This window comes from Protopterus annectens, chromosome 8.part1, assembly GCF_019279795.1.
Source record: "Protopterus annectens isolate FY-2018-M chromosome 8.part1, PAN1.0, whole genome shotgun sequence".
Lineage (NCBI taxonomy): Eukaryota > Metazoa > Chordata > Ceratodontiformes > Protopteridae > Protopterus > Protopterus annectens.
The window spans coordinates 79,543,567-79,565,105 of NC_056742.1; positions in this window are offsets into that span (position 1 = coordinate 79,543,567).

The window sequence follows — 21,539 nt, forward strand, 5'->3', positions numbered from 1 at the left end:
TCTCACCATGATGTGATTTTCCTAGTAGAAATTTCTAGTAAACTGTTAGTAAGTGTTCCTTACTTTGCTCATTTGTTCCACATTATGAGAGGTAGTGTTCCTCAGTATGGCTATAAAAGGTTAAGGGCTATGCAGGAGACCAATACCTTCTCTTAAAACATCAAAACACACACACACACACACACACACACACACACTGATACATATATGCATATGCACACCATCCATGACTGAAGGATGTAGATTGTGAAAAAAAAATAAGTTAGATATTTTTAATACAAGGTGTGCATGTGTTTGCATGTTGCAGTTTTCATTATACTGATCATAATAACCTGAAGCAGAATACAATTTCCTACTGTGGGCCTCCTTCTAAAGCCTGTAGGACAGGAGTAAAGGAGCAGAAGCCACTTCACAGGTGGAAAGGCAAAATAGGCATCTCCTAAGCTGATTGGCTGTTTAGTGACATAAGTGGATCCCTGTTCACTTTTGAAGAACACCCTTAAAAAAGTCTTAAAAATGGATTAATTTAAAGTAGAAAAGGGAGAATGCATTTATTTTCAAAGGCAGGATTAACCAGATAGCAGTTTATATTTCTATGTCCTGCATAAAAGCAGTAGATTTGATGACTTCTGACTTGGTAGGAAAGGAGGGAATAATTGCACCCACAAGTGTATCACCACTTGCCCATTCTCAGAATGTTCCCTATTCTCTAAAGTATGGTAATCTTGGTGTTGATATATATAAGTTTGTGGCAGAAGGCTTGTCTCTCATGTGAAGTGTACAGGGGGAAGAAGAGAAATGTTCAATATTTAAACATCTGTGTTTTTGAGCTGTTTAGTATTTCAGTACTCAGTATTTCAGCAGGGAGATGGTCTGACCACTTCCTGTACCACTTTTTTCCAGCGCTATTATCATTAGTCCTTATGAACTTGAGCTGACAGAAAAAAGTTTGCCTTTTTTTCCCTGTTGTTACACCTTCTTTGTTTTCCTCAACAATCCTTCAGTCATCTTTGGATGACTGTGCCCACAGGTGAATTTTTTTTGACTATAGTATGTCAGTTTCTATTGTCCTGGATGTGATTGTTCCAAGTTCTGCTCATGGCATGTAAACTATGGCTTGATCTTGAGCTCAGTGCCATGAGGCCAAAGAGAGATGTAGGTTTGAACATTACAGCTGATGTATGGGTCTTCACACTGGCAGACTTCTGTAAGAGCATCACGCTTATTACCTAACATTGAGATCTACCGTAAGAAGGCAGCATTCTAGTCTAAAAGGATCTCAGCAATAGCTAACTGACTAATCATGCTTTTTCACAAGGTAGATAGTCTGTGAAGCCAAGCCTGTAATACAATACAATACATAAAAATTTCACCTACTGGTGTATATAGGAAACTCTGAAGTTCAGTCTAGGGTTAATTATTTTTCTTAATGTTTGTTTTGCCTTTTGGAAAACCTAGTAAAAGAAGAAGGCTGTTTTGTTATCCCTATGCAGATTTTGCACAATTTCACCTCTTCCTTCCCTTGGAATGCATGGTGGGTGTATATTCCCAAATACATGATTTGGAGACCATTCATTTTGACTTATTAATCAACAGTTGAAAACAGGCACATCTAAGATGGAAGCACTGGCTTTGAATTCCAGCTGGAAGGATTTTTCTGTCTTCCCACTTCCATTATTTCTTAATTTCTCCATCAACTGGCTGGAGTTTCCTTAAAAATGCATAATCTTAATGTTGTCCTTGATGATTTGCTAATATTTAGGGACCAGAAGACAGTGGTGGTTATGCTATTTTTGACTACGTCTGAGGAGGCGTATCTCCAAGATTAAACCTTTATTATCTCCCAAGGATTTCCTTTCTGTCATTATTCACATTTCATCTTGAATATTATGTCTTTAACCTTAGGCTTCCTGATGGAGAGATTGCTTAGTTATAGCTTCTATAAAACACAACAGAGTTGTTACTTACTAATACGCATTGTTACCATCACATTACTCCTATGCTGTGGATGTTACACTTGCTTCCATCCAGTTATGAATGACATTCAAAATATTGGTTGCTGGTTTTCTCATCTCTATATGATTTGGGTCATTCTTACTCTTAGGAGTTAAATATTCCATCTTACTTACCTCATTTCTTTTATCCTGCCACACTGGGGACTTATACTAGTTCCTAAGCCACGGATGCGATATCATGTCTTCACTGTTTTGTTCTCAAGACCTACCTCTATGGAGGACACTACCTTTGTGCTGTAGGGTTTTTCTATACTGTCCTACAGCAAGAGCTTCTTCAAAACATAACTATTTAATCTGGCTTTTATTGCCAACCCTATTAAACAGTCTTTTTACATTGCCATAATCTACATTTGTTAATTTATATATTATTGTTATTTTGGATTTTATATATTTTTCTGTCTTATTGTTCACATTATTTTTCAAGGGCTCAGCAATTAAACATTTATTTATTTATTTTATTAAATAAACACGTTTCATTTTAATTATCTATCCTCTTTTGGATGGGTTAGTCCCACTAAGCTAGTAGCCTCTTTTCAGAGGAGACAAGTTGATACTTATAGTACTAGAGGAAATTTGGCTAGGGTATCAGGGAACTTCTCCTACTTGTTGTTGCAAGTGGGATCTGTTTTACTTGAGCACTTCCTGGTTCCATTCCAGGTGTAGAAGTGACCTGGAGAAATAGAGATTAAGATGGAGAGACAAGGAGATAAGGGAGTGGTGAGGCAAATGGAGAAGAAAGACAATATCAAGACCAGAGAATGTGTGAAGGATTCTGAGGAGTTGTTTCAAAGAAATCTGTTTAATGAAGATGAGTCAGCAAATTATGGATAGATTATTACAACTCTCCAGTTGTGAGGGTTGTGGAATGATTTACTTAATGAAATGGTGATGCAGACTGAGCCAGAAAATGAAGGAGATGTTTCCTGGGGGACATTATGGAGAACATATAATAAAAGGAGGATGCTGAAACAATTTTGAAAAGTAAAAGTGAGATGGAGAAGAAAACATATACAGAAAAAGTAAAAGAAGCCAAAAGGGGAGTGGCATAAAAGAAAGAGGTAGAAGAAAATGAAAAAAGGAAGTACATGGTAAGAATTCAAAATAAAGAAGCCAAAGAAATGGACAAGTATGAAATGTTAGGCAATTTAATAGTTTCTTTGGGTATAAAAGTATATGAAGTAAGAACATTTATTCATAGAAACAAATGGACATTTTGTGACATTATATTTGAGACTTTTTTTCAATGGAAAATTTTCTTGGAGAACATGAAAAAAGAAAATCTATAACCCATGGAATATTTATGCACTAAAAGCATTTAACAGGGAAACAAAAAAGGAAATGTCATACACAATTTTGAATAGAGGAGGAAAGAGACATTTAAAAACTTTATGTAAAGAAGTACTGGACATAGTAAAAGTTTATGATAAAAGGGATTTATGGACTGGTGGATGGGACTGTAATATTGTGTTTAAAATAGAAAGAGAAAAAAATTATACATAAACCAAGCATGATAAATGCAGAGGGGAATAGGAGTGTCATAAAATACTGGGGGCAACATAAAATACATTTTTTTTGCAGAAGAAAAGGACATTTGATAAGTAGCTGTTACAAAAATGTTATATTTGGGGGTGAAATGGGACATGATGCAAAAATGTAGATTGAGATGTTATGAATGTAACAAAATTGGATGTTTATGGATGGATTGTAAAAATGAAAACAAGAGAAAGGAAGAGAAGAAAATGAACAAAGAGAAGAAGAAATATTAGATGAAAAATAATAAAAAGGACATAGAGGAAGGCTGTGAAATAAGTGATGAAAAAGGAATAAATTGGGAGATAGTAAAAGAAAAGAAGAATTTTGTTAGGAAAAGGATAAAATGCAGAAAAAGAAATTTTAAAGGAATAAGTGCAAAAGAAAAAAAAAAGAAAGGAAATGGATGAAAAAGAATATATACAGCTAATGGTTAGGGGCTGGTATAATGGTTAAGATGTTTGACTCACATATACAAGGTAGAAGCTTTGATTATCACCTTTGGGAGGGAAACTGACTAGGCTTTGAACAGCCCAATAAGGTAGCTAGCCTAAAATTAGCTATGAACTTATGGAACCATGAATCAGAGAAAAAGGGAAGATTAAAATTTTAGAGTGCTTTCTGTAAATGTGAATAATATTAAGAATACAGCAAGAAGAATGGGAATTCTGGAATGGTGCAGTACATGTGATATAGATGCAGTTATATTAAAAATCACAAGAATTTTAACAAATGGAGAAAGATTACAAACAGAGAAAGTATGGCGAGGAAAGATAATCTGGAATTCGGGAAATGAGAGATGTTCTGTAATAGCCATATTCTGTAGAACTACAGTAAAGATAGTACATGTAATGTTAGTAAAAATGGGAAAATTAACCATTGTAGATTTATAGAAAGAGCAAGTGTATAGAATTATAGCATTACATGCTTGTACTAACAATAAATATAGAGAAAGCTTATTTCATCAGATTTTAGACTATGTAGATATAAAAATGAATATTACAAAAACAGGAGACTTTAACTGTGATTTAAGAGGCAAGCATAAAACGAAAATAAATGATGTAAGAAAAATTAGAAGTTATGAGATGTGGCAAGTTAAAACTGTGGGACAAAAATTCATGGACTTACAAAATGGTTATATATAAAACTAAAATAGAGTGCTTTATAGTATAAGAAAGTTTATTATAGGAAAAGGGGAGGTAGTTGAAACAGGATTCTCTGATCAACTTGAAATACGGCTAGATATAAAAGAAAATGAGGAATATATAAAAATAGGCAAAGGAATAAAATAGGTAAATGAGAAAGCATGGAATGAAGAAGGAAAGATATTAGTAATACAATAATTGAAAGATGGAGTCTGCATCCTCCTTTAAAAATTGGTCTGAATGGTGGATGATATTTAAGGAAAATATAAAAGACGTTTTTATAATGGCGATATGATGTGAGAAAAGTATGGATTGTAAGATTTAAAACATAATGATAGAAAGCACTTTGTTAAAGAAAAAGAATTATATGAAAGAAATCAAGAAAAACTGCAAGATCTGTTATATAAGCTGTGATGCAATGGCACTGGACCATTTATCAAGGAGTATCAGTCCTCATCACTGGCAACAGTGGGGGACATACACAATGAGTGGATAACAAGTACACACACAGTAAAGTTCAATTTCCCATAAGAGAACACAGAGATCACAGTCAGTCTGAGGCTGGTTGCTCCCTCTTTCTCCAGATCCCCAATAAGTCTTCCCACTGGCACAGCTATAGGGTTGAGATCTCAGCCAAGTGGTCAAGCTAAGACCTCCAGCACCGTCTCTGTCCAACCAGTGCTTCGTGTCCCTGACCAAGTAGCTGACAAACACACACTTTGAGATTTGATTTATGTACAAGTGCGCACACACACACACACACACACACACACACACACACACACACACACACACACACACACACACACACACACACACACACACACACACACACACACACCTGGGGAAGGCTGGGACAGATTTACTAGCTATGCCTCCTTTCTACCCAGACCATAAGGTAGTTTCCACTGTCACCAACCACTAATTGTCAGCTACTGTAAGGCCCTTAACAAAGGGTGTCCAATCCTACTATGTAATATTACTATTCATTCAAATGGCAGTCTGACTAAAAGCAAGGGAATTTAGGAGTAGCCTATGCAGTGTCACCAAATACAAGTACTCTGAGAGTTTAAATATGGCTCACAAATATCAGCCACAAAGATAGGTTTAAATATATTTAATAATAAATAATAAAAGAACAAGACAACACTCACTAAATTAACATAATAACTCCAGAGTTCAAAATCACAGGAAATATTTAAAACAACATTCCAGGACAATCTCAAATAAATACAGAAAACATCTAAACTAATCTTTACTATATTCCTATCTGAATCTAAAAAGAGTTACTATGCCCTAGAACCTTACTTACAGAGCAAGGCAAGTCCAGAAGGTGGTGATGAGTGGATGTTCTTGCTAGGTCCATAACAAAATACAAAATGCCCAGTCTCTCTCTGAGAGAGTTCTTAAATTAATATAAAATATTATTGCTGGGTTAGCTTGGATGACATCACTTTTTCTCACCTGACTTCAGTTCCCAGGCTAAACCTCCTTTTGTCAGAAACTAACAGAATTTAACATCTCTGTGTGAAAAAATACATATCTCTCAGATGTTTGCTCAGAGCTTTGCAGCTGCTAGACATCATACAACAATAAAGCACTTCTGCATCTCAAACCTAGTAATTACTTCTCTTCCAAGACAATACAAAAACTTCTAGATCTAGACATTGTGTCTGCTACTGAATTGAAACTGAGAGATAACATCTTTTGGTTATATCCCAGCTATAAAGTAACTTAACCTCAACTATTCGTAAGTTTTGCAAGCTAATCTTTTATGTTCCAGTAGGGTACACTGTGGATATATCTTTGAAACTCAATACTGTACAAACCCTGTTCTACACATACTTTTGTATAATCAGTTTAATATACATGTAACATACAGTTCTAATACATATAATTATATACAAAATTCCAGATAGCTGTGCTGGCAGTATTTCCTTCTGTCACACTTGCATCACAAAATGGCATAAATAATTACAAAAAATTCCATATATAGCTGGCAGTATATTACCATATGTCACATTTCTTCCTCCCCGAAAACTCAAGCTAATTTTTCAAGTGAACCTTAAGAATCTCTGCTTGAGAGGATTGAGCATATCTGGGAATATCTTACCCCATTTCCTGTCTTCAGATTCCAGGTGTCTTGGCATTGCTGACCCCAGTACAGTACTGCACTGTCCCATCATATGCTTGCAATCCTAGGGTCCACCATAGTAATTTGGGATTTTCCTGACTGGCTCCCTGTAGCCATAGATCCCTCTCAGACTACTCCTGCCTTGTACTGCATATACTTCATACTAGGGCCTCCCTGTCATGGTAAGGTTTCATCATGTTAGCATAGGTTCATAGGTGTGCACTAGGCTAATGGCCCCAGAGCCTTTACAAGCCTAGCCCATAGGATTACCCTGGCACCATGCCACCCGACATTAGCATTAACATGGTAGAGTTTGTGTCCCTGCCTCCTGTCTAGCAGTTCTACCATATAGTTAACATCACTGACCTTCCTTACCACCTTGTAGGGTCCCTCCAAAACTGCCTGCAGCTTGTTGTGCTGACAGGAATGAGAACCATTACCTGCTGCCCTACAGCATACTCTTTATGAGCATTCCTGTCATACCAGACCTTTTTCTGCTGTTGGGCTTTTGCCAGGTTCTCATAGGCCAAGCCCATGAAATCTCTGAGCCTTGTCCTGAAGTTTAGGACATATGCCACAACAGACACCTTGTGGGATTCACACTCACCCTCCCACTCACCTCGAATCAAATCTAGAGGTCCCCTCAACCTATACCCATACAACTCAAAGGATGAAGAACCTTTGGATTCCTGGGGCACCTCTCTGTAATCAAACAACAGTTGGGGCAAATATTTGTCCCATTCCCTCTTAAACTGGTCTGCAAATGCCCATAGCATGGACCTGAGTGTAAGGTTTAACCTCTCAACAAGACCATTAGTCTGTAGATGGTAGGGGGTGGTCTTTAGGTGCTTCACCCCACAGTTTTTCTCAGACAAGCCAGCAGGTCTGACATGAAATTGGCACCTCTGTCAGTCAGTATTTCTTTTGGGAAACCTACCCTGCTGAAAATCTCTAACAAAGCATTTGCCACCTTTTCTGCCTCAATGGAGGATAGGGCCACCACTTCAGGGTATCTGGTAGCATAAGCTACTACCACTAGGATATATGTTTTCCCTGTGGAACTTGGGGTATTCACAGGCCCCACAATATTCATAGCTGCCCTCAGAAATTGCTCCTCAATCACAGGCAAAGGCATCAAAGGAGCTATCACCTTGTCTCCTGCCTTGCCTACCTTCAGGCACTGCTCACAGGTCCTACAGTACCCTGTTACATCTCTGGAAATCCCAGGCCAATAAAAGTTCTGCATAATATGTCTCTTTGTACGTTTTTAAGCCCATATGACCTGCAAAGGGAATATCATGGTCTATGGCTAAAAGTGCCAGATGGTAGGCTCTGGACACTACCAACTTCTGTATTCTCTCTCCTTCTAGCCCTTCCACAGAGGTCCACTCTCTGTACAGTAACCCTTTGTCCCAGTGTCCAGATCCCCCCTTTCCTTGAGAATCAGGTGCCTCACTAGCTACTTCCCTCAGGCCTTGTAATGTAGGGTCTGAGAGCTGAGCCTGTCTCAACTGTCTCTTTGTAACACTTTCCAGCTCCCTTCTACAGGAAGTCTGGTATTCTCTGACAGTGGTCTCTCACTGTCAGCCTGGGTACTACTACTCACCTCTGCTCTTGCAGTCACTCTGTCCAAGGGAACATCGGCACCCACAAGCAACTGTGGCCCACCTTCATTCTCTCTGCTACAGGGTAGCTCCTTCCCTGAAGTAACCACCTCACCAGTCCTGACTTCAAGTGTGCAGTCTGTCTGGGTCTCCCACAGGCTACCAGATCTACATGCTTGTCTCCAAATCTGACTGTGTGTAACTGCATACACACAAGATACTACATTATCAAAATCATTCCCTATCAGGACATCTGGAAGGATATCCCCAAAAGCAAATTTTGCCAGCTTCCTTTTCCACCCTCCCAGTGAAGGTGAATCCTAGCCAAAGGTATTTGGAATGGTGTCCCTCCTAAAACTTTGACTGGAGTAGACTGCCCAAGCAAGTAGTGCTCATCTTTAACCATTGCAGGCTTCACAATAGTTAGGTCAAAGCCTGTGTCTCTCTTAGAAGTGGCATCTTTCCTATCCACTAAGACAGGATGTAACCTCTTGTGGTAGTTTGGTACCCTTGTTGTCATGAGACAACTTACTGCTGGAATTCTGTCATTCTCACTTACTGGTTCTCCCACCTTTTGTTCCCCACCTTGACTCTGTGGACTTCTATATGCCACATGGCCCCACTGGCTGCATTTAAAGATTTTAACCCTTGGTCCTGGACATGTACTTGGACTAGTGGCTTCCCCTGCTACTGGCATGCTCTGTTGGGGTGATCTAGGCTGCCCACCATGAGTTCCCTTAAACCCATGGGCAGCACTGAGTATCCCTTTCCTGTGCAGTGATGCCCTGCTTGCTAGATATAGATCTCCATTTTTCCACGACTCATCTGCAGTACTGCATTGTCTATCAGCTAACCAGATTCTCATGTCCTCAGGCAAAATGCTAAAGACTTGTTCCCTCACCAAAAGGTCTGCCAGCCCTTCAAAAGTAGTGACCTGACATCCACCCATCCTCCGTTGAAAATAAGTGCTTAGTTCAGCAATATATTCACACACACTTTTATCTGCCTTGTGTCTATGCTCACAAAACTTTTTCCTATAAGCTTCAGGTGTTAACTTAAAGCATTCTAATAAACCATTTTGACTGTATTATAATTTAAGTAATCAGTATCAGACAATTTAGAAATAGCAGTTACAGCTTTACCATGGAGTAAGGGGGTCAGGAACTGTACCCAGAACCTTTGGTCAACATTATAGTGTTTACATACCCCTTCAGACATATGAATAAAACTATCAAAATTATCCCCTCTGTAAATTGTGGAAGAAATCTACTGACCTTTGTTGCTCCTGGGGTTCAGTTACTCCCTTTCCCATTACCTCCATGACTCTGGAAAAGAGTCAGAATCTCCTTTTCATGTTGCTTCTGCCTCTCATTCTCCTTAGTTCCAAGTGTTACAATTTCTCATTTTTCTCAGCCTTCAGACATCTCAGTCTCTCTGCTGCTTCCATTTCCAAATGCTTGGCCTCCAGCTCAAGTCTCTTTAACTTCAGATTGATTTTTAAGTCTTCTGCAGAAAGGTTTAACTGTCCATTTTCTGAGAGTTGTATATCTCCAATGCCAGTATTGTTATCCTCCTGACTGATGGTCTGTGATGCAGCTGTGCCCAAAGCTTCAATTATTTCTGCCTTAGTCAGGTTGGCATGCACTGGTCCTTCAGCCTGGCACATCTCAGCCAATGGGCTCATTGTCAGCTTGCCATACTCCTCTGCTAAGCTAACAAAAATAATTAAACAATTGTGATATGAAACTCTGAATGTTGACCGTGTGCCTTATTGAGAGTACAAACACCTTCCTTAGTGACCACTATTCACAGGTTACAGAAATTCAATATCCACACCACTACAAGCCAATTAATATGTGATGTGGCTAGCCCGCCACTGGCAACCAATTAATAAGTGATGCCCCTGCACTGTCCCAGTAATCAAGGAGCCTCAATCCTCACCACTGGCAACAGTGGGGGATGTACACAATGGGAGGATGACAAGTACACACACACAGTAAAGTGCAATTTCCCTTAAGAGCACACAGAGATCACAGTCAGTCTGAGACTGGTATCTCTCTCTCTTTCTGTAGATCCCAAGTAAGGCTCCCCACTGGCACAGCTATAGGTTTGAGATCTTAGCCAGATGGTCAAGATAAGTCCTCCAGCACCCTCTCTGTCCAACCAGTGCTTCGTGTCCCACCCCAAGTAGCTGACACACACATACACACACACACACACACACACACACACACACACACACACACACACACACACACACACACACACACACACACGCACACTTTGAGATTTGACACACACACCTGGGGAAGGCTGGCACAGGTTTACTAGCTAAACCCCCTTTCTGCCCAGTCTAAAAGGTAGTTTCCACTGCCACCAACCGCTACTTATCAGCTACTATAAGGCCCTTAACAAAGGGTTCCAATCCTACTGAGTAATGTTACTATTAATCCAAATGGTAGTCTGAATAAGGACAAGGCAATTTAGGAGTGGCCTGCGCACTGTCACCAAATACATATGCAAGTACTCTGAAAGCTTAAATGTGTCTCACAAATATCAGCCACAAAAATAGATTTAAATATATTTAATAATATATAATAAAAGAACAAGGCAATACTCAGTAAATCGACACAGTAACTTCAAAGTTCAAAATCACAGGAAATATTTAAAACAACAGTGCAGGACAGTCTCAAATAAATACAGAAAACATCTAGACTAATCTTTACTATATTCCTATCTGAATCTAAAAAGAGTTACTATGCCCTAGAAACTTACAGAGCAAGGAAAGTGCAGAAGGTGTTCTTGCTATGTCCAAGACAAAATACAAGATGCCCAGTCTCTCTCTGAGAGAGTTCTTAAATTAATATAAAATATTACTGCTGGGCTAGCTTGGATGACATCACTTTTTGTCACCTGACTTCAGTTCCCAGACTAAACCCCCTTTTGTCAGAAACTAACAGAATTTAACATCTCTGTGTGAAAAAATACATGTCTCTTAGATGTTTGCTCAGAGCTGTGCAGCTGCTAGGAAGTCATAAAACAATAAAGCACTTCTGCATCTCAAACCTAGTATTTACTTCTCTTCCAAGGCAATACAAAAACTTCTAGCTCTAGACATTGTGTCTACTACTGAACTGAAACTAAGAGATAACATCTTTTGTTTATGGCCCAGCTATAAAGTATCTTAACCTCAACTATTCTTAAGTTTTGCAATTTAATCTTCTATATTTCAGTAGGGTACATTGTGGATATATCTTTGAAGCTCAGTACTGTACAAACCATGTTCAACACATATTTTTGTATCAGCAGTTTAATATACACATAACATACAGTTCTAATACATAAAATTATTTAAAAAATTCCAGATAGCTGTGCTGGCAGTATTTCCTTCTGTCACACTTCTGTATAAATCATATCAATATTCACAAATGACATATAATTATTTACAAAATTCCAGATAGCTGGGCTGGCAGTATTGCCCTATGTCACACAAGGAAATGTATTTTTACAATGAAAAATTATTGAATTACTTAAACAGATTAATAAATGAAGATGGTAGTATAATGAGAGCTATAAAATGTAAAAGATAAATAGAAAGCACTCAGGAAAATATTATGAATAGTGTAGTATAATATATACAAGAAATGTTAAAAGAAAAAAGAAGGCAGTGAAAAAACATGGAAAGTAAAAAAAGTTAGCAAAAAGAGAACAAGGAGTTGGAAAAGGGGGTTTCTTTATATGAGCTAGATAAAGTATAAGGAGAAGTAAATATAGATTCAGCTGCAGGACCAGATGGAATAGGGTATGAAATGTATACAAATTTAAGGGATTAGAAAAAAATTAAAGATTTTAAATGAACGGTTAAATGAAGGTTTTATGTATATAGAATTAAGTAGTGAAATACTTAAATTTGGGTCTATGTCACACTGTCAAAGGATCCCTTCAGCAAACTGCTATTCGTTGACTTGACAGCATTGAACAGTCTATACAAATTAATTGGCCAACATTGCAGATGGTATATTAACATGGTGAATAAGTAAGGTAACCACAAATTAAAACATATAGCTCTCTTAGCAGTTGTCCTAATAATGTAATTCGATGTGGTAACATTCAGCAATATAAACTTTCACTGAATGGACTGTTCAATGTTGTCATCTTGAGGGATAGCAGAATCGTGCACTGGTATGGCATAGACCCCTTAAATTTATATGGAAGAAAGAAGATAGAAAACAATTTAAAAAAAAATGGAGACCGATACTATTGAATAATATTGATAAGATCGTTAAAAAATGAATACAAAAGAGATGTGAAAATAAAATGGAAAATCTTATTGAAGACAGTATATGTAATATGAAGGAGAAAGGTTGCCAAAAATTGATAATTAGAAAAAATGTGGATGATTTTATGAATAGAAAAGAAGAAGTGAAAGTCATGATTGGAGACCTTAATAAGGCATCTCATATAACTGAACATGAAATCTTAGGAAGGATAGTGAAAGAATATAATATGTGAGAAAGCTAGAAAATTACATATGTCAGCTTATACCAATAATAAAGTAGCTGGTTAAGCCAAGAGGTGCATATAAAGAGTGGTATAACACAAGGATGCCCAATGAGTTGGTATACTCTTTACATTAGCACAAATGAGTGTCTAGAGGTGATAGGGATGGCTTTAAATAAAGAGAAAAGTAAAGGTTTAGGTGATGTACTAATGATAGGGAGAATATAATTCACAATTAATTAAATTTCTGTGTTAGGTATAAAATTTGAGACTAAAATGTAAGTAGAATTCAATGAGAAACACAATATTAGAAATAAAACAAACCTTTTTTTTCTAGAGAACATATAAATCATCATTAAAAAGACTTATTTGATAAATTCAATACTGGTAGGAAAAACAGCATAGTTAGCAAGTGTATTTATGTTGTCAACAGTAGTTAAAAAGGAATTATTGCAAATCTATTTTTTTTTTTCATTTATATGGGGTTCTAGATTAAACCCAGTAAAAAGACGAGTTTTATATGTAAATACATAGGCAGTAGGTTTAGGGTTAATTATATGCTGCTTCATTAAATTTGTACAAAATGTTAAAGTGGATAAAAGAAAAATATGACAGGTTAGTAGTAAAACTGTATAAATATAAGTATGATAAATTTTGGGGTATGGTAAAAAAACGGGAAAAAGAGAAAAAAGTGCATAAATGATGAAATATAATGTTACCAAGTAAAATATTTTTGTGGAAAATAAAAACTGATGATATAGAATGAGTATGATATAATAATGTGATGATAACACATTACCATAAAACCATGGGAAAATCTAACAGATAAAAAAATTAAAGCTGTTAAAATAGGAAGCAAATAGTATAATCAGAAAGTAGAATGCCAATATTTTTTGTGGAGACTAGTAATAAATTACAAGTAAAAGGAACTATGCCATATAAAAAGAAAAGTGATAGAATATGTTTACACTGGCAAGAAAAAGAATCTACTGAACATGCATTTTTGAAATGTAAAAGAGTAAAAAATTATGGGAAAAACTATCGGCCAGATTCAATAAAGCCTACACAGTCTGTTTCCACCATGTACGTTTCAGTCTGCAGTGCGCACATGGTAACACAATGTTTCAGTAAGCAGCTCTGCATGGTGTGCAGAGCTGTGCCAACAAGGTAAACACCATGGCATGCTAGTTACAGCATAAGCAGATGAATTGTATGCTAATAAACCAATCCAAGATGGAGAAGCTAATCAACAAACTATAAAGCAACCATGTAAACTCAGTGCTGGTTTTCCCTCTGAATTCTAAAATCTACTGGAATACAGCCACAGAAAGGAGTCTACACAAAAAGAATGTTAGGCCCTGCTGCTTTAATTCATGTGTATGTGAAACAGGCTGAAGTCTATGCTGCTGCAGCTAATAAACCAATGCAAAGAGTTTTCAGACCCAGTTTAACTCATCACAATCTACATGACATGGATATTGTGGAATGCTACAGGATGGACAGAGACACACTACAGGATCTCTGCAACTTCTACTGTCCTCAACTCAAAGCCAGGGCAAACTGAGGGGAACCCATACCAGTGGAAAACAAAGGTATGTGTAGCACTTAGAATTTTAGCTACAGGAACCTTTCAGAGACCAACAGGGGACATGCTGGGGGTGTCACAGGCATCAACATCCAGGATCCTCCATCAATTCCTGAATGCTATGCTGCAACATGCCAGTGACCACATATGTTTTCCCCATACTTCTGAAGACAGGGCCACAAATATGCAGGAGTTCTACCCTGTAGCACACTACCCTGTAGTACTGGGTGCCATAGATTGCACGTATATAGAAATTAAGGCACCACCTGGGGAACAGGGAAGGCTCTAAATAAATCTTGTAATGCCAAGGAAATCATTTTGAACATGTGTGCTGGTAACCCTGGCTGTTACCACAACTGACATATCTGGCACACCTCCCAACTGTATCAGATGTTCACCGAGAGATGCAGGTCATGCATTGGAACAGTGGCTGATGACACCCATCAGAAATGCACACACACCCACTGAACAGTGCCATAATGAGGTACATGCTCAAATCAGAAATATCATAGAGTGCATGTTTGGGCTGTGGAAGTCATGATTCTGGTGCCTATATTCATCTGGGGAGTCCTGCAGTACAATCCATGTACATGTACTGAAATATTTACTGTATGTGCCATGTTACACAATATCATCCTGAGAAAACATCTTCAGCAGGATCAATGAGGGGAATAGGCACATATCCCACCACCAATGGCAAGGACACCACAGCCACACACAGGTGAGGAGTCAGAGGGGGAACCAGCAACTGATGTAGGTTTAGGCGGATGTAGGCATTTTCAGTATGCCCTCTTATTAGCTAAAAGGCAACATATAGTGCACTCATTTACCACCTAAGGGGCTAAAACCTTCCTCCTCTGCACATACATATAGTAACATCGATGCCAGGCAATACTCACAACCTTTACCTACCTATGTAATGGCTGTGTACTCCTATCATCAGATGGAGTCAGCCCTGAATTAAAACTGTTGCAACTGCTGAATTTACAAGGTCAATGTTGAACCTGGAGTGTATTGTTTAATAATATGAATGGATGGCATATCCTTCCATGTTGTTACTTTTTAATGTAAGCAAGTAAAAGGTGGATGATTTGTACAGAAATGACTTTAGCATGTGACAGCAGAGATGTATGTGACTTATATGTGTTCATTATCAAGTAGTAGACTTAAGTCATCAAAGTTTCACACAGTCATACCTCTCAAAAGTACTGATGGTCACAGAATGTCCTCAGTTTAGCACAATACTTTTGTGCTGGAAAATCATTCAAGCGAGAAGTTAGAAAGTAATGGGACAAATTTTAGTTTCAGATGTTCACAACCCTCACAAGACCATTAACAATACTGGTGCAAAAAAGTCTGATTCTATTAATTGTATAGCTTTCTAAGACAAATATAAGTCAAAGGTCTTCTTCTCTTTCAGCTGTTCCCATTAGGGGTTGCCACAGAGGATCATCTGTTTCCATTTTTTCCTGTCCTCTGCATATTGCTCTGTCACACCAACCACCTGCATGTCCTCTCTCACCACATCCATAAACCTTATCTTAGGCCTTTCTCTTTTCATCTTACCTGGCAACTCCATCCTTAGCATCCTTTTCCCAATATACCCAGCATCCCTCCTCAGCACATGTCCAAACCAATGCAATCTTGTCTCTCTGACGTTGTCTCCAAACCGTCCAACCTGAGCTGACCCTTTAATGTACTGATTTCTAATCTGTCCATCCTTTTCACACCAAGTGCAAATCTTAACATCTTTAACTCTGCCACTTCCAGCTCTGATTCATGCCTTTTTGTAAATACCACCGTCTCCAACCCATACAACATAGCTAGTCTCACTACCCTCTTGTAGACCTTCCCTTTCACTCTTACTGGTACCCGTCTGTCCCAAATCACTCCTGACACTCTTCTCCACCCATTCCATCCTGCCTGTACTCTCTTCTTCACCTCTCTTCCACACTCACCATTACTCTGAACTGTTGATCCCGAGTACTTAAACTCATCCACCTTCGCCAAGTCTGCACCCTGCATCCTCACCATTCCTCTATCCTCCCTCACATTCACACACACATATTCTGTCTTAGTCCTGTTGACCTTCATTCCTCTCCTCTCTAGAGCATATCTCCACCTCTCTAGGGTCTCCTCAATCTGGTCCCTACTCTCACTACAGATCACAATGTCATCTGAAAACTTCATAGTCCATGAGGCCTCCTGTCTGATCTCATCTGTCAACCTGTCCATCACCATTGCAAATAAGAAAGGGTTCAGAGCTGATCCTTGATGTAATCCCACCTCCACCTTAAACGCATCTGCCACTCCCACTGTAGACTTCACCACTGTCACACTACCCTCATACATATCCTGTACCACTCTTACATACTTCTCTGCCATGCCTGACTTCCTTATACAATACCACAACTCCTCTCTAGGCACCCTATCATATGCTTTCTTCAAGTTCACAAAGACACAATACAACTCCTTCTGACCTTCTCTATATTTCTCCATCAACACTCTCAGAGCAAACATCGCATCTGTAGTGCTCTTACCCAGCATGAAACCATACTTCTAATCACTAATCATCACCTCCCTTTTTAACCTAGCTTCCACTACTTTTTCCCATAACTTCAAGCTGTGGCTGATCAGTTTTATCCCTCTATAGTTACTACAGCTCTGCACATCACCCTTATTCTTAAAAATAGGTACCAAAACACTTTTTCTCCACTCCTCAGGCATCCTCCTACTTTCCAAAATTTCATTAAACAATTTGATTAAAAACTCCACTGCCATTTCTCCTAAGCACCTCCATGCTTCCACTGGTATGTCATCTGGACCAACAGCCTTTCAATTCTTCATCCTCTTCATAGCTATCCGTACTTCCTCCTTGCTAATCTGTTTCACTTCCTGATTCACTATCCCCACATCATCCAACCTTCTCTCTCTCTCATTCTCTTCATTCATCAGCCCCTCAAAGTACTCTTTAATATACTCTTTAATATAAGTCAAAGGTGCAATTACCAAATCAACATTACAAATGCAGATATACATTGTCAGCTATATACCCTGAACATCAGACACAAATGTTATGTATCCCTGAAACCAAAAGATAGAAAATAGGGATTTGGCACAGATATCATCACTTGCACATAGTGCTGTGGGAGGCAGGAAGTCTAGGTTGACACAAAAGGTTGGTGAGTGTATGTGAGTAAGAAAGAGAAGCAGGCAGATATTTGGATAATGTAATAAATGGCCAGTAAGATAAAATGAGGTTTAAGCTTCATGGCCTAACCATGTAACTGTAGTGTGTGTGTCCTCCAGGTGAAATTGCTGTGTGAGTGTCTTCATGAACACAGCCAAGCTCTGTGCTAGCTCTATGTCTTGGTATGTCGGACAGCTGTGAGCCACACATGGTAGAGGTGGCAATTCATCACTGTCATATCTGACTCTAAGAAATAGCTCTGCCAGCAGTTGCACTGGCATGTACTGCTACCTGAAAGTGACTGATGTCTGCTGGATGAGCTCCCCTCATGAGAACACCCAGGACCACAGCCCAGTGGCCTGCCACATCTGGGTGTGGACACCTCAACCACTGATGGAGCACTGGAAGATGTGCCACTATGGGAGGGTGATTGGGCATGGCCACATTGGCTATATCAGCAGATGATGTGGCTGACTTACTCTCATGAGGATGCTGTCCCTCTTCCCAGCAGACATTCCATCACAGACACCTCCCATTCCAATGTGTCATTTATCCAATCTATTGGATCAGCAACATGGTGGAGGCAGTCATGCATGTCAGCTTGGGCTACATCTACAATCCTATGCATTTCTCAACAGGATCTATGGGAACATGCCTGTTCCTCCATGACAAACTTAAACATACGTTGAGTGCCACGGGAAGACATACCAGGATCAGGTGGAGGTTGGACAGTAGGCCTCCTCCAAGCACTCCTAACAACCCTCCTATATGGCACCTTGCCCACACTTTGGTTATGGCCAGAGCCAAACAGGCACTGAAGCCACAGTAGCCACCCTCCACCTGTCCAATATCTCAGGGCTCACTGGAATGGGTTGGCATGGTTCTACTGGCTGTCTCCAATGGAATTACAGGGGTTGGTAGAACGTCAACCTCAGTGTCAGATTCATCCTCTCCACCCCCTGATTATGCCTTTGTTGGGCCACCATCATCATTAGAGTCTGCTGATACTCTGACCTCAGGTGTAAGAGTCCTACACTTCCACTGTCAGGATCACCTGTGATAATAAGCAACAAAAACAGGAAAAACACTAATAGCTACACTACTATAGTTACATGTATGCTAACAAAGTAACAGTGGTGCCACTACTACAGACAGTACAGCAATACACACAACAGTCTTGACACCCACATCACACATATGGATAAGTTATACATTTCTTTGAACTGCTCAACACCGCTGATGAATAAGCTATTTGCTTACCATGTGCAGTTGATGCTATGCTTCCTATGGATGATGGTACTGGAAGAAGTTAAGCAAAAGTTAATAAGGACAACATCATCACAAGTAACAGTAATGCAGGGGTTTAAACTTTTTGCCCTTTATGTGTCCATTAACTATACTTTCAACAAAAGCATGGATGACAAGTCCTACCTAAGCCCATGTGTAATCAATCAGAATGTGTTGTTAACTGTAGCAATCTACAACCACCAAAATCAATGTATTGCTTAAAAGAACTAATGTATTGTTGTAAATATTTTACTACACAAGAGTATTTAACAATTGAGATACATAAACCTACCTGGAAGTTCCCCATGGGATATACTTGCTGTCCCTGAAACAGTAGCACCAATGTCAAGGACATGCTGTTCTGCATTTTCCTGGGAGCTGTTAGTTATGTCACTGTAACATCCCCCTGTACCCATCTGATCACAGACCACTGCAGCTGCTCTCCTCTGTGCAGATGAGATCATGTCAGTGCACCTATGGTGCACCTGATCATATATCCTGCTGTGGCTGCCTACTGCATTCACATCAGCAACTGTTGCCACATTTATATTCTGCCTGACATAACTCCACATCCCCTCTCAAGCAGAAAGGACTCATTTTGCCTAAAAGCGTCCACAATTAACTGATTCTCAGGATCACTGAAGGGGGAGTTTCAGGGATTAAGACACCTGGGTGCCATAGTCTTAGGTGACCTAAAACACAACAGAAGGATGATGCACATAAATATGACATAACTAAACAAATATCTGTTTCCAGATAAAACTGAAAAAGGTAGCATTTCACTATTATCCTCTGGAGAAACATAAAACAGTCAAAATATTGAAATATGAACATAGGAATTGTGTGGCTGTAACATCTTACATTCACACACAAAGCAAGGCTGGATGCAAAACAAGGAGATGTAACAATAGTAACATATCATTGTTTGTGCCAAAACAGAAATGCAACTTTACTCCCCCACCCCTAAAAGAACAGGCAAATTACACATTTTGCTAACAAACTATCAGTGAAATGTTAAAAGTGCTATCAAATGAACTGTCCCTGCAACATGTCTATAGATTTGGCACAGAACATTCCATTTTAAGTTATTGCCAGTCATGTATACCTGTGAAAAGCCTTGACAAACATGCCCATGTAATTGGTACACTTCTAAGTAATATATACAGATAAAAGAAGCATTTGCTAATGAATATATATATATATATATATATATATATATATATATATATATATATTTATATATATATATATATATATATATATATATATATATATATATATATATATATATATATATTAATGTGTGTGTGTGTGTGTGTGTGTGTATATATATATATATATATATATATATATATATATATATATATTATATATATACATATATATATATAGGGTCTACTTTAGTTCAGCAAACAATCAGATGATCGAACGCTGATAGTTCAAACACAAAGTGTCGAACCGGCAAAATAGTGAACGGTCGGAATAACAAATTTTTTCTCAGGGAAAGAAATCGCTGGGATGGCCATTTGGGTTGTGCCATTTCCTCCACTGTAGTGCAATCTCAGAGTTGGCATATTTAAGTAGGGGTGTGTGGGTGGCACAGCCCCCCCCATATCTTCCCACTTCATTTAGTGTTTAGTGTTTTTTTTTTTTTTTTTTGGGAACACCGATTTTTTTCCCTGGGAAAAAATTGCTGTTGTCGTTGTTTGCCATTTTGAGTATTGGAGATTTAGGGGTCGATATAACAACGTTCGATAATCTGATCATTCGTTGTTATAATATATATATATATATATATATATATATATATATATATTATATATATAAGCGCTACAGAATCCTGTAAGCCCAGAATCCTGAGACCAAAATCCTGAAAGTTCAAAATACTGAAAACTCAAAATACTGAAAGCTCAAAATCCTGAAAACACACAGGATACCAACACTTATTATATTCCAGTACAAGTACATACAGAAACATATTACTCATCAATTATATGCAGGGGAGCAAACCCCCCTGCACCCCTAGTGAAGTGCAATCTCAGAGTTTATATATTTAAGTAGCAGGGGGTGTGGGGGTGCAGGGGGGCTTGGCCCCTGCTTAAAATTGTAGAACAATAATATAGTTTGTGTTTTATTTCTTTCTGTATGTACTTGTGCTGGCATATAGTAAGTGTTGGTATCCTGTGTGTTTTCAGGATTTTGAGTTTTCAGGATTTTGAGTGTTCAGTATTTTGAACTTTCAAGATGTTGGTCTCAGGATTTTGGTCTTCAGGATGTTGGGCTTTCAGGATTCTGTATTGCTCCCGTATATATATATATATATAAAACATTTTTCTTAATGACACTTCAGCATATGCAGTCTATATATATATATATATATATATATATATATATATATATATATATATATATATATATATATATATATATATATATATATATCCCAAAGTAACAGAATCTTCTTTGTTATCCACATAAACAAGTCTACTCAACCTTCATGTTCACTAGCTAGACAGTTGCCTTTTTATGGTGTAGATAGATTTAGGCCT